The 9,583-nt window shown below is 38.0% G+C and overlaps 1 non-coding gene across 1 annotated transcript; it reads right to left on the reverse strand.

Annotated features, from left to right (window-relative positions):
* Nucleotides 1-3,650: 3,650 nt before the first annotated feature.
* Nucleotides 3,651-3,765, reverse strand: LOC114665492 (small nucleolar RNA SNORA16B/SNORA16A family). Its single transcript, XR_003718418.1, has one exon. It is a non-coding gene; the product is annotated as a small nucleolar RNA SNORA16B/SNORA16A family (small nucleolar RNA).
* Between the last annotated feature and the right edge of the window lie 5,818 nt (nucleotides 3,766-9,583).

Below are 9,583 nucleotides of genomic sequence, written 5' to 3' on the forward strand. Positions count from 1 at the left end.
CATTTTAAAACATGAAGATAGGGCTTAAGTATTTTCAGTGGTGTTGGATTGGTACTAAAACTGACTTTGGTACTAATACCAGCTACTGAGCCTCTTTCCCCATCCCAAAACCGTTCTGAAGCAAACAGATAACACAAATGCCAAAACCAAACCCCTCTAGCTTCCTCCTGCCTTACCTGTGCACCAGAATACACAACACTTCCTTCTCGATAGCTGTGAAGTCCAGATCACATGAAGTAATCATGGGCGATAGGGAAGGCCAGTGAAGTCTCAATACCATCAAAGCAACAGAGTTGGTGTTATGGGGGGGTTGGGGTGTTTAGTTTTGTTTTATCACAACAGCAGTAGCGAGTGTTAGTGTTCAGGTGCAGGGGATTGAAAGGAAAGCCGATGTTTACTTCTGGTACTGAAAATCCCAAAATGTTGGTACTGTACCTTTCTAAAATTTGGGTTTTCAGCTACTTTCCCAGTACTGGCATACTGTACAACCCTACTTTTCAGCTTGTTTGTTTAGACTTTCAAGAACTTAAACTGGACAATACCCTGAAGTATGTATTAAAAAAGCAATGCAGAGGTTATTAGTTTTTTTTACCTACATCTGCATTTCTATTAGATGCAGGCCATTCAGTTTACAGTTAACCTGCGTCCATTCTGGTAAAGTAGTAGTTTATTCATTACATTCACGTGTCAAGGATTCAGCAACAGCCAAAGACACCAGCAAACTGAGTAGTCATAACTTCCCCTACTTCATTCTTGTGAAAATTCACAAGCTATACCTAATTGCCATTCACCTTGGAAATTATGCCATTTAAAACTGTTCAGTTATCTATGGTTGCACCAGTGCCCATGAATGGCATTTCAAAACACACATCAATTGCTTTTATTGGTGCCCAAATGTCCTTACCTGGAAATATTTGACTTGAATAATTGAACATTGCCCCCGTCACAATGCCATCTGAAATTAAAAATAGGTACTTTTTTTACATATAATGACAGACAGCCAAACATCAATAGCATGTTATGTAAAGGCCCTACCATATACAGTAATAGAATATGCACAATATTGTACAATAGTTCTTAACCAAAAAAAAAAAAAAAAAAAACTATCAAGATGTACAAGTGCATTTTTCTCAGCCAGTCAATTATGTATAACTGGTATTCAGTCACTCATCAGTCCAGCATCTGAAACGTTTATACCACAGGCATGCAATCTGAGCTCATGAAACTCTTGCAGCCTCAAGAGTAAATAACATACTTGATAAGCTACACAAGTTTGGCATTCATCTTCCTCAGTTGTATCCAGTTTGGGTATACAGCAACCCTAAAAAAAGGTCAGAAAGTACAGACCACAGCCCTACTTTATTTTCCACTTTATAGGCTAACATAATGAGAAATTAAGAGGCTCAATGTTGCCTCTCGTGTAGCATTCCCAGATACAGCCAGAATTGAAATTACTCCAGTAAAGCCCCATTAGGACTGAATTTATTTTACACCAGGAGGTGGGGGTAAAGTAGTAATTACCGGATGACCTCTGTCATTTTTAAGCTTTATTAGGATGGGAGTAGTTTTTACACCAGGAGGCGGTGTAAACTCAGTGATTTGCCAGCCATGCAGTACTCTGTACTCATTCCCTTTAATTTATATACATACCATCAGTTAGGATTACACTAGTAACCTTTATTTATAAGAATGTCAGTTTACACCTCCAAGGGGGACAGCGCTGCATATACACAATTTATATAGAAAGTAGGTATATCAGCATACCGATGCACCTCCAAGGGGATATACTGTAACTGTAATCCCCCCCCCCAACACACCCCCATATTCAGCAAGCACAAGGAGTACACAGACATTTCTTGTTTCCCACTTCAGGCACAGGGTAAAGTAATTATTACCAGAAGATCTCTACAACTTTAGTCCAGTCTGAAAGGCTCAAATGAAGGATTATTATTACTGACATGTTGATTCACACAAGTATTTTTTTTAAAAACAGACTTTTTACCGAAGACAAAAATCACTCATTTTTACTGAGATGTGAACACAAAGTCTGTGAAGTTATTGACAGTTATTAACATGAGCTATTTGGATGAGACTAAAATTACTGAGGTCTTTCAATAAACATTTATCACTTGCTGCTGTGAAACTAATCCCGTCCCGAATGAGGCTTTAGAGTCACAAACAGCAGCCATTGCTATATCATTCTTGGCTTCATGGGTCTATTATTATGGTCAGAAGTATCAGGGAAATGCATCAGCTCATGCACCTTATTCCCACAACTGATGTGGTTGAACTGAAAGGACAGCAACTAAGCATCCCTGTGCATAACTGCTACATGAGTATTTTTCTTGAGTTTGAACTTTATTGCCAGGCAATATAGTTGCTAAGAATTTCTCTAAGTGTTACATTCCATGCACATAAAATGTTAAATGAAATTAAACATACAATATGGCACCAGTAGTAGTAAAAATATATTGCACAAAAACACAAACAAAAGTAGAACTGCACTCCTGCCCAGTAACATATCAATTAAGTCTCAATAAAATAAATAATTGAGATTGGATGAAGTTTAGAAATCAGGAAAAGACAGATGAATCAGGGACTGTGTTTAACCATAGTGACTGCAGTATGTAACAAATGGTTGATGTCTAGTAGTTTTTGCCCAGGCGAGTATAGTCTGATTGTATTACTGGTACATTTCCTGACCTGTAAAACATACAGGATCTCAATGAAGTCCAATTTCAGGACTATATTCTTTTCTGTGGTCCAAATTAACACATTGCAGTTTGGTATGGCAATGCATCTGCTCACTCAAAACAGAGTTATGGAGAAAGTGAGGTTGATTCGGTAACAGGCTTATGACAATGAACCAGGGACTTAAACAACAGCTGGGTTAAAAGCATATGCAATACATATCCTGGTCTGTGGAGCCTCATAGGGCCAAGATCAATATTTAAATCCCTTCTAAGACACAAATCTAACCGTTCAAAGAATTTATATTGTTAATTTCCCTAACATTAAACAAGGAAAGCCACTCACATTTACGATTAATGGGACAGGACTTGGACAGACCCAAAACAAAACCTGGAATAGGATAAATAGGGAATATGTACACTGCAAGCATTTATTCATAAACAGACAGCATGACAGTGCCATTTGTAAGCTTTTGCAATACGTTTTGTTCAATTCAAGGGCAAATATGTGATGTGAAACCCTGACCAGGTTTAAATATAACTGGAGGTAGCAACTAAAGATGGATGGAACAATCAGATGTTACTTTTGTTACCACCATGAGAAATCCAAAAAGCAGAAAGTCAAACACAGTTTTTATATAACTACAAAGCAACGTATACAAACATATGTAGGTATGTGTTGAATTTCTAAGCTTTACACAATACAACAGTTTTCTCCTTATGATTCCACAAAATGAAAGAGTTAAAAATTGTAATTCAGTAAACACAAACATCTAGAATGAAATAAATGCCTACCTGAACCCACTATGGCAGAATAGTAACAGCACTGGTATTTCATTATACCTGTAAAGAAAAGGCAAGATTTTGACAAAAGCACCAGTTGAATCTACGCACACAAAAAATAACCACTGAACTACTATTGTTGCAGTTTTGGCAAGTGAAACTACTACACAGGTACAGGACGGTCCTTCCCTGTAATGTTGCTTCTCTGCTACTGGCCCAACAGATTAGCGACCATCAGGAAGAGTCAATATTGGCTTCTTCTGAACCATACGTTGTGTCCAGCAGGGGGAGCACACTCCCAGGGAATTAGTTTGTTAGGGATTGTGGTGTGTTACTTAACCTGAACCTATATAAACATTACAAACGATGATACCCCTTTGCCAAGTGATACATAATAAAATCACACAGGAGAACTAACAGCTTCGTTGAATGTTTTTCTTATATTGTAAATCATAACTCGAATGAAGCTCTTGACAACACAAGGTCTTGGAGGGCAGAGCCCAAGAACTGGAAGTCATCAAATTCGGCAATGTGGAAGGCATTCTCAGAGACAGGTGGCAGTGACATCATCCATCCATCTGGGTTGAGCTTTAAAGGTCCGGGCAAATATCAGAGCTTATTTATACCATTTCTACAGGTCACAAGTCCCAAAAGATGAGCATGTCACAACCAAACATGGAGACCATCTTTTTCTAGCAAAACTGAAATAGCACATCAAAAGATGAGCATTTATTAAAACAAACATGGAAACAATTGTGTTCTGTGTGTGAATAAAAATGAGCTCCCAGTTGCTGCAAAACAGTTGATCACACCTGCTCTCCTATAATAGCCTACTGTAGGTACAGTATTCCTACTTGTACTTTTTCATCTCTTTGTTAAGTTGCTTTTATCGCAGTATTAGGTTCTCTGTCAGCTGCTTACATAGTTTAGATAGCTATACCAGTGCAGGATTTTTTTCAGTCTGAAAGTTCACAGAACACAGTGACAGTTTTGTTGTTAACCCTTTATTAATACACATGCAACCAAAAGAGAGCAAGATAGCTTCGATGAGGGTCAAGACTTATTTGACTCAAATAAAAAGCTGTGCCAATGTCAACTCCCACCACCAAAACTGAACAGTTCTTCTCCTATTCCACATATATAGTGCACTGAAAGCTTTGGACTGTGATAGTAGTTAAAATCATTCACAGCAAAACTACCCAAAATTTATAAACATCCACACAACTTTTAAGTACAACCATGGCCCATGCAGCTTTCTAACCAGTTGTAAACCATAAGGGGTGGCACTGTAGTGAAGTGATCTCCACAGAATTGGATTAAGCAGACTTATGAAAAAAAAAAGTAGGTATAAAATGAGACTGTCATAATCTGAGGATGCAAGTTTAAATATATTTACAGTATTACATGTTTAAAGTCAAAAGTATCAGATGTCTGGATTCCTTTCCTTTTCCTGCCTAAATCTCATTTTACAGTGAAAAATTAGAATTTCAATGTGACTCGTCTTTAAAATGTTTCAATTGGTTTTCGGAGCAGAATATGCCTAGCTGTAGCATTGCCGTGTAATTTCTAACCTGCTTACTCCAGATCAGGGTCAGTGAGGGTGCTGGGAGTCTTTCCCATCTAGCACAATATGCAAGGCTGGAACATACCCTGGACAGGGAGACTCAATACCCAAGACTCCACACGGGAAAATTTAGTGTTTCCAATTCATCTAATCTGCATATCTTTTTGGACAGTGGGAGAAAACCAAAGCACCCAGAGGAAAACAGTAGATTCAGGGGGAACATGCTAATTCCACACCGGGAGGATCCAGGATCCAACGTGAACCCTGCTCTCCTTACTACAAGGCAGCAACACTATCACTGCGCCACCCCGTGTTACTGTCCGATAAAGAATTGGAGCACAGGAACATAGGAGGCCTGTGTGATGAGGTCATATCGTACTCCCACTCTGACCCTCATATTCCTGTTGTCAAACATGTATTTATATGTTCAAATGCTCTGAAACACGCAAGTAGTACTAGTATTCTTGAGGGAAAATTCACATGAAAGTACTTGGAACTGGCAGTTTTTTTTTTTTTTTTTAAAATCACACTTTATTGTATCAATATTAATACACATTAGTAATACATTATCAATTAAAGTACACAAATTTTAAAATAAACCATTTAGTAAAAACGACTCCCTGATTAACATTACAAACTGTCAAAAACATAAATTTAGACTTCTTTGTATTTAAATATACAGTATTTACCATGTAAGGAAGCCGTATCTACCATATTTTCTATCACTTTATCTTCAGATTTATAAATCAAAACAAGAACTACATTTAAACAGACTGGAACGGAGTTTTGGTCATTCTAGGAATTAACCATGAAGATCCCCATAGCACGTGAGCGCAAGAAACTCAAAGGACGATCCCGCAAAAACATTTCGGTAATCCTCGTTCAAAGGCTCACACCAAAAATTCGAAAATAACGCCTAGTGGTGTCCGAGGCTAAACATGAAGAACTTTAAAAGAGAAACGTGAACACGATTTAACAGTTAAATCTTTTAGCAACGAAGTGCTTAACATTTTCATCTGTTATCGGCACTTCACAATACGCTCTTTAAAAAACAAAGACTAGAGCTCGATTACCGTTCCCGTGTATAAAGACGGCTACGTACACACCTGATAGTAGATCGTAACTGACGGTGCGGTTTAGCGATTCAACAAACAGATAAAGGCGATCAACTAACGATCTTTGAAAGCGTAGCACAATTCTTTCTGGAACATTAGTAAATAATTATGAGCATATTCATTCACACAAACAAACAATCTTAAAATTATCAATTTTAATTTTTCGATTGCAGCCACATAACAATTATGATATAAAAATAAAAACGAACACCTTATGGCCACACTCTCGCTATACCTATTGCACTATTGAAGCTAACGCTTTATATTACAACAGTAAGCCGCTACTCACCAATTCCCGAAACACCAACTACGAAAACTTAAACAAATAAAAGGACATACCTATTTAAGTCGGGAATTGACATATAAGATGGAAATCTCGATAGAGGCGACTGTATGGGCCTAGGCCAACGAGCCCCCCCAGCAACATACCCTTCGCGTCATCCGAAAGTATATGGGAAACCTAATAACGTTAAATCAACTACTCTATTATCCAATGCCCAATGTCTTTCAAAAGTAATAAATAAACGTTCACTACAGACCTTCACACTCTCGCCTCTTCCGTAAACGACTTACGTCAAAGAGACCAAAAAAAAAACAATTTGTTGGGCGGGTTTTTATTACACGCTTGCGGCCTCGAGTTCAGAAGAACAATGGGAGTTGTAGTTCTAACGAGGTTGCAGCATTATGGGGAGGATATGGCTATAGTACTTTGCCATTACAATGGCATGATTAAACATAATCACAACATGATTGTGAATTTCCCCTTGGGATTAATAAAGTATCTATCTATCTATCTATCTATCTATCTATCTATCTATCTATCTATCTATCTATCTATCTATCTATCTATCTATCACTGAGACAACCATTTACCTCAAAATTAATACAGAGAAAACAAATGGGAAAAAACAAGATTCATCCCCCATCCAAGAGAAAAAGAAAAGACACAAGCAAAAAAAAAAAAAAACTTTTTAAATATTATCGAACAATATAGAAAGTCAATCACTGGCTCATTTTAAAATAATATTAATCATGCTAATAAATTATTGACACATTTTAAAAACATTTTGGACTTATCCTCTCAACAGGAATTAGATTTTTTTCTAATTTAAAGTAATATAGAACATTGTTTACCCATCGAGTTATAGAAGGTGGATTGGGATTCTTCCAGTCGAGCGAGGTAAGTTTACATGCCAATAGTGTGCTATTGACTATTATAATCGATTGCTCCCTATGCGCTTTAATGCTGTCCGGGAGTGCCCACATATCGCTGATAATGGATTAGCAGTGGTTGTGACACCAAGCTGCCTGAGAAGTATGTTAAGATTTTTGTCTGAAATTTTGTTAATTTAGTGAGTTCCCAAAACATATAGTCTAGTGATGCTGAAGATAGATGGCAACATTCACAGTTGGCTCCTGCCCTGGTTACACTTTAGACGATTTTAAGCAAAATAAATGTGATTGAAGAAAAGGCTTTTAGTTGAATTGTGGAATGTGTAGTGCATATAGAACTAGAGTGTATTCTATGAATGGCTGAGTTCCACTAATTATCTGAAAGGCCAATTGAAAGGTTCCTTTTCAAATGTCCCTTATGATCTTTTGAAGGGCAGATTCTTTGAAATTTCTATATTATAATAAAAAAAATCTTGGAAGAGAGACGAGACGCGACTTTCTCAGAGAGATTCTTTCATATCCCGCAAGACGAGACTGTGTGCCAAGAGATTTAACCACACCCGGGGCCAGAAATAAAAGACAAAGAGTAGATGACAAAGTAGAATGTCGTAAAGAATTCAAAAATGTTGGCATGATACACATGCAGAGCCGGTTAGCAATAAAGGAACTACGAAAATTTGAAAGTCACAAAAAAATCATAGTAAAGATCACATTAGCGCAAACAAGCGGAAATTATTACTCTGTGAAATAATGGAACAGCAAAAAGAGATTGAATATATTGTTCGGATTTAAACTTTAAGTCGGAGACTTGTAGATTGTCTGATTCGTGTTGCCATCAGGGACAAGTAGTGTTTCTTTCCAATGAAGAGGCATATCCGCGAGAATTAAAAGATTTGTTGTTTGGTGAAAGTGAAATCCTGCGAGATTTGTGTTTTTATACATTTGTAATGCTGTTTGACTCTTCATCAAGACTAATCAAAATGGCCTCTGGGATTGATATGGGTGCTAGATGTAGAAAGTTGGGTAGATTTCTTTTAATAAAATTTCCAATTTGCATATGCGAAAAAGAAGTCTAGCTGCAGCATTAAGTCTTGGGTATAGATGTTCGTAAGATGCTCCTACATTTTCTCTATAAAGATTTCCAGGTGTCTTAATCTTTGTAATTTTCCATAACTTAAACACTGAGTAGGCCTAAAAAGGTGGAAAAAGGCAAATCAACTGTACAGGAGCAATAGATAATAGCTTCTCCACCTTGAAATGTGTCCTGCATTGGTTCCCTATTTTAAGTAATTGGTGAGGATCTGGATTGCTGGTAAACTGATGATAGTTAGCCTTGATTGGAGCACAGAACAGGGAATACAAGGAAGATTTAGAACAAGATTTGTTTTCTATTGTAAGCTTGGCTAGTGTGAATTCATGGACCTCTGCTCATTTCCAAGATCTTATTGTATGTACGAGTAATGTTCAAAAAGCTTCCGCACTTTTTTATTTTCGTTGGAAACAGAGAAGGCAGGAGTAGTAGTAATTGGTCGTGTCTGAGAGTGTTGTGTGACTAGTTTTGTCTTTCAAGCCAGCTGCACTCGCGGTATAGTATAAGAGTTGTCACCCTGTGGTGAAGATGGCTGTGAAATTTATAAATTGCACCAAAGAGGAACAGCATTCTGTCATACGCTTTTGTGGGCAGAAGGGATGCCAGAAGCACAAATTCATCTCAGCATATGTGTTCAGTATGGGGATAAAGTTCTGTCCCGTAGAGACGTCTATGAGTGGATTGCAATGTTCGAAAATGGCTGTACTAGTGTGACGGATGAAGAGCGCTCTGGACGTCCAGCTACAGCAGGGCCATTCTTAGCAGTTTGGGGGCCCTACGCGGTTCAGAAATGTGCTGGCCCCGGATGTGCAGGCCCCAGAAGGGGGGGGGTCCGGGGGGGCAAAGCATAGACATAGAATTACTAGACACCTCATGACAAGCAGCATTGTAAGTCAATGTCGCCGCCATATTGCAAGTGGCACTGCTGTGGAGTGAAGTAATGGATAAAGATGCCTCACGCATGTGCTGCTTGGGATTGTACAAACCGCTGAACGCTCCAAACCAGATCACAGGGATCACATTTCATAGGTAAAGCTGTACAATTGTTTTGGTTTTATTTGGCCATTAGAAAATCCCGTTTTATAATCTTAACTTTAGCTACGCCAGGCTAAGCTAGTAAAGATATGCATTTATGTGCTCAAGTGAGCCTCCAAACAACGTTTTGGCT

Source organism: Erpetoichthys calabaricus, chromosome 14 (genome assembly GCF_900747795.2).
Source record: "Erpetoichthys calabaricus chromosome 14, fErpCal1.3, whole genome shotgun sequence".
In the NCBI taxonomy this organism is placed as follows: Eukaryota; Metazoa; Chordata; class Cladistia; order Polypteriformes; family Polypteridae; genus Erpetoichthys; species Erpetoichthys calabaricus.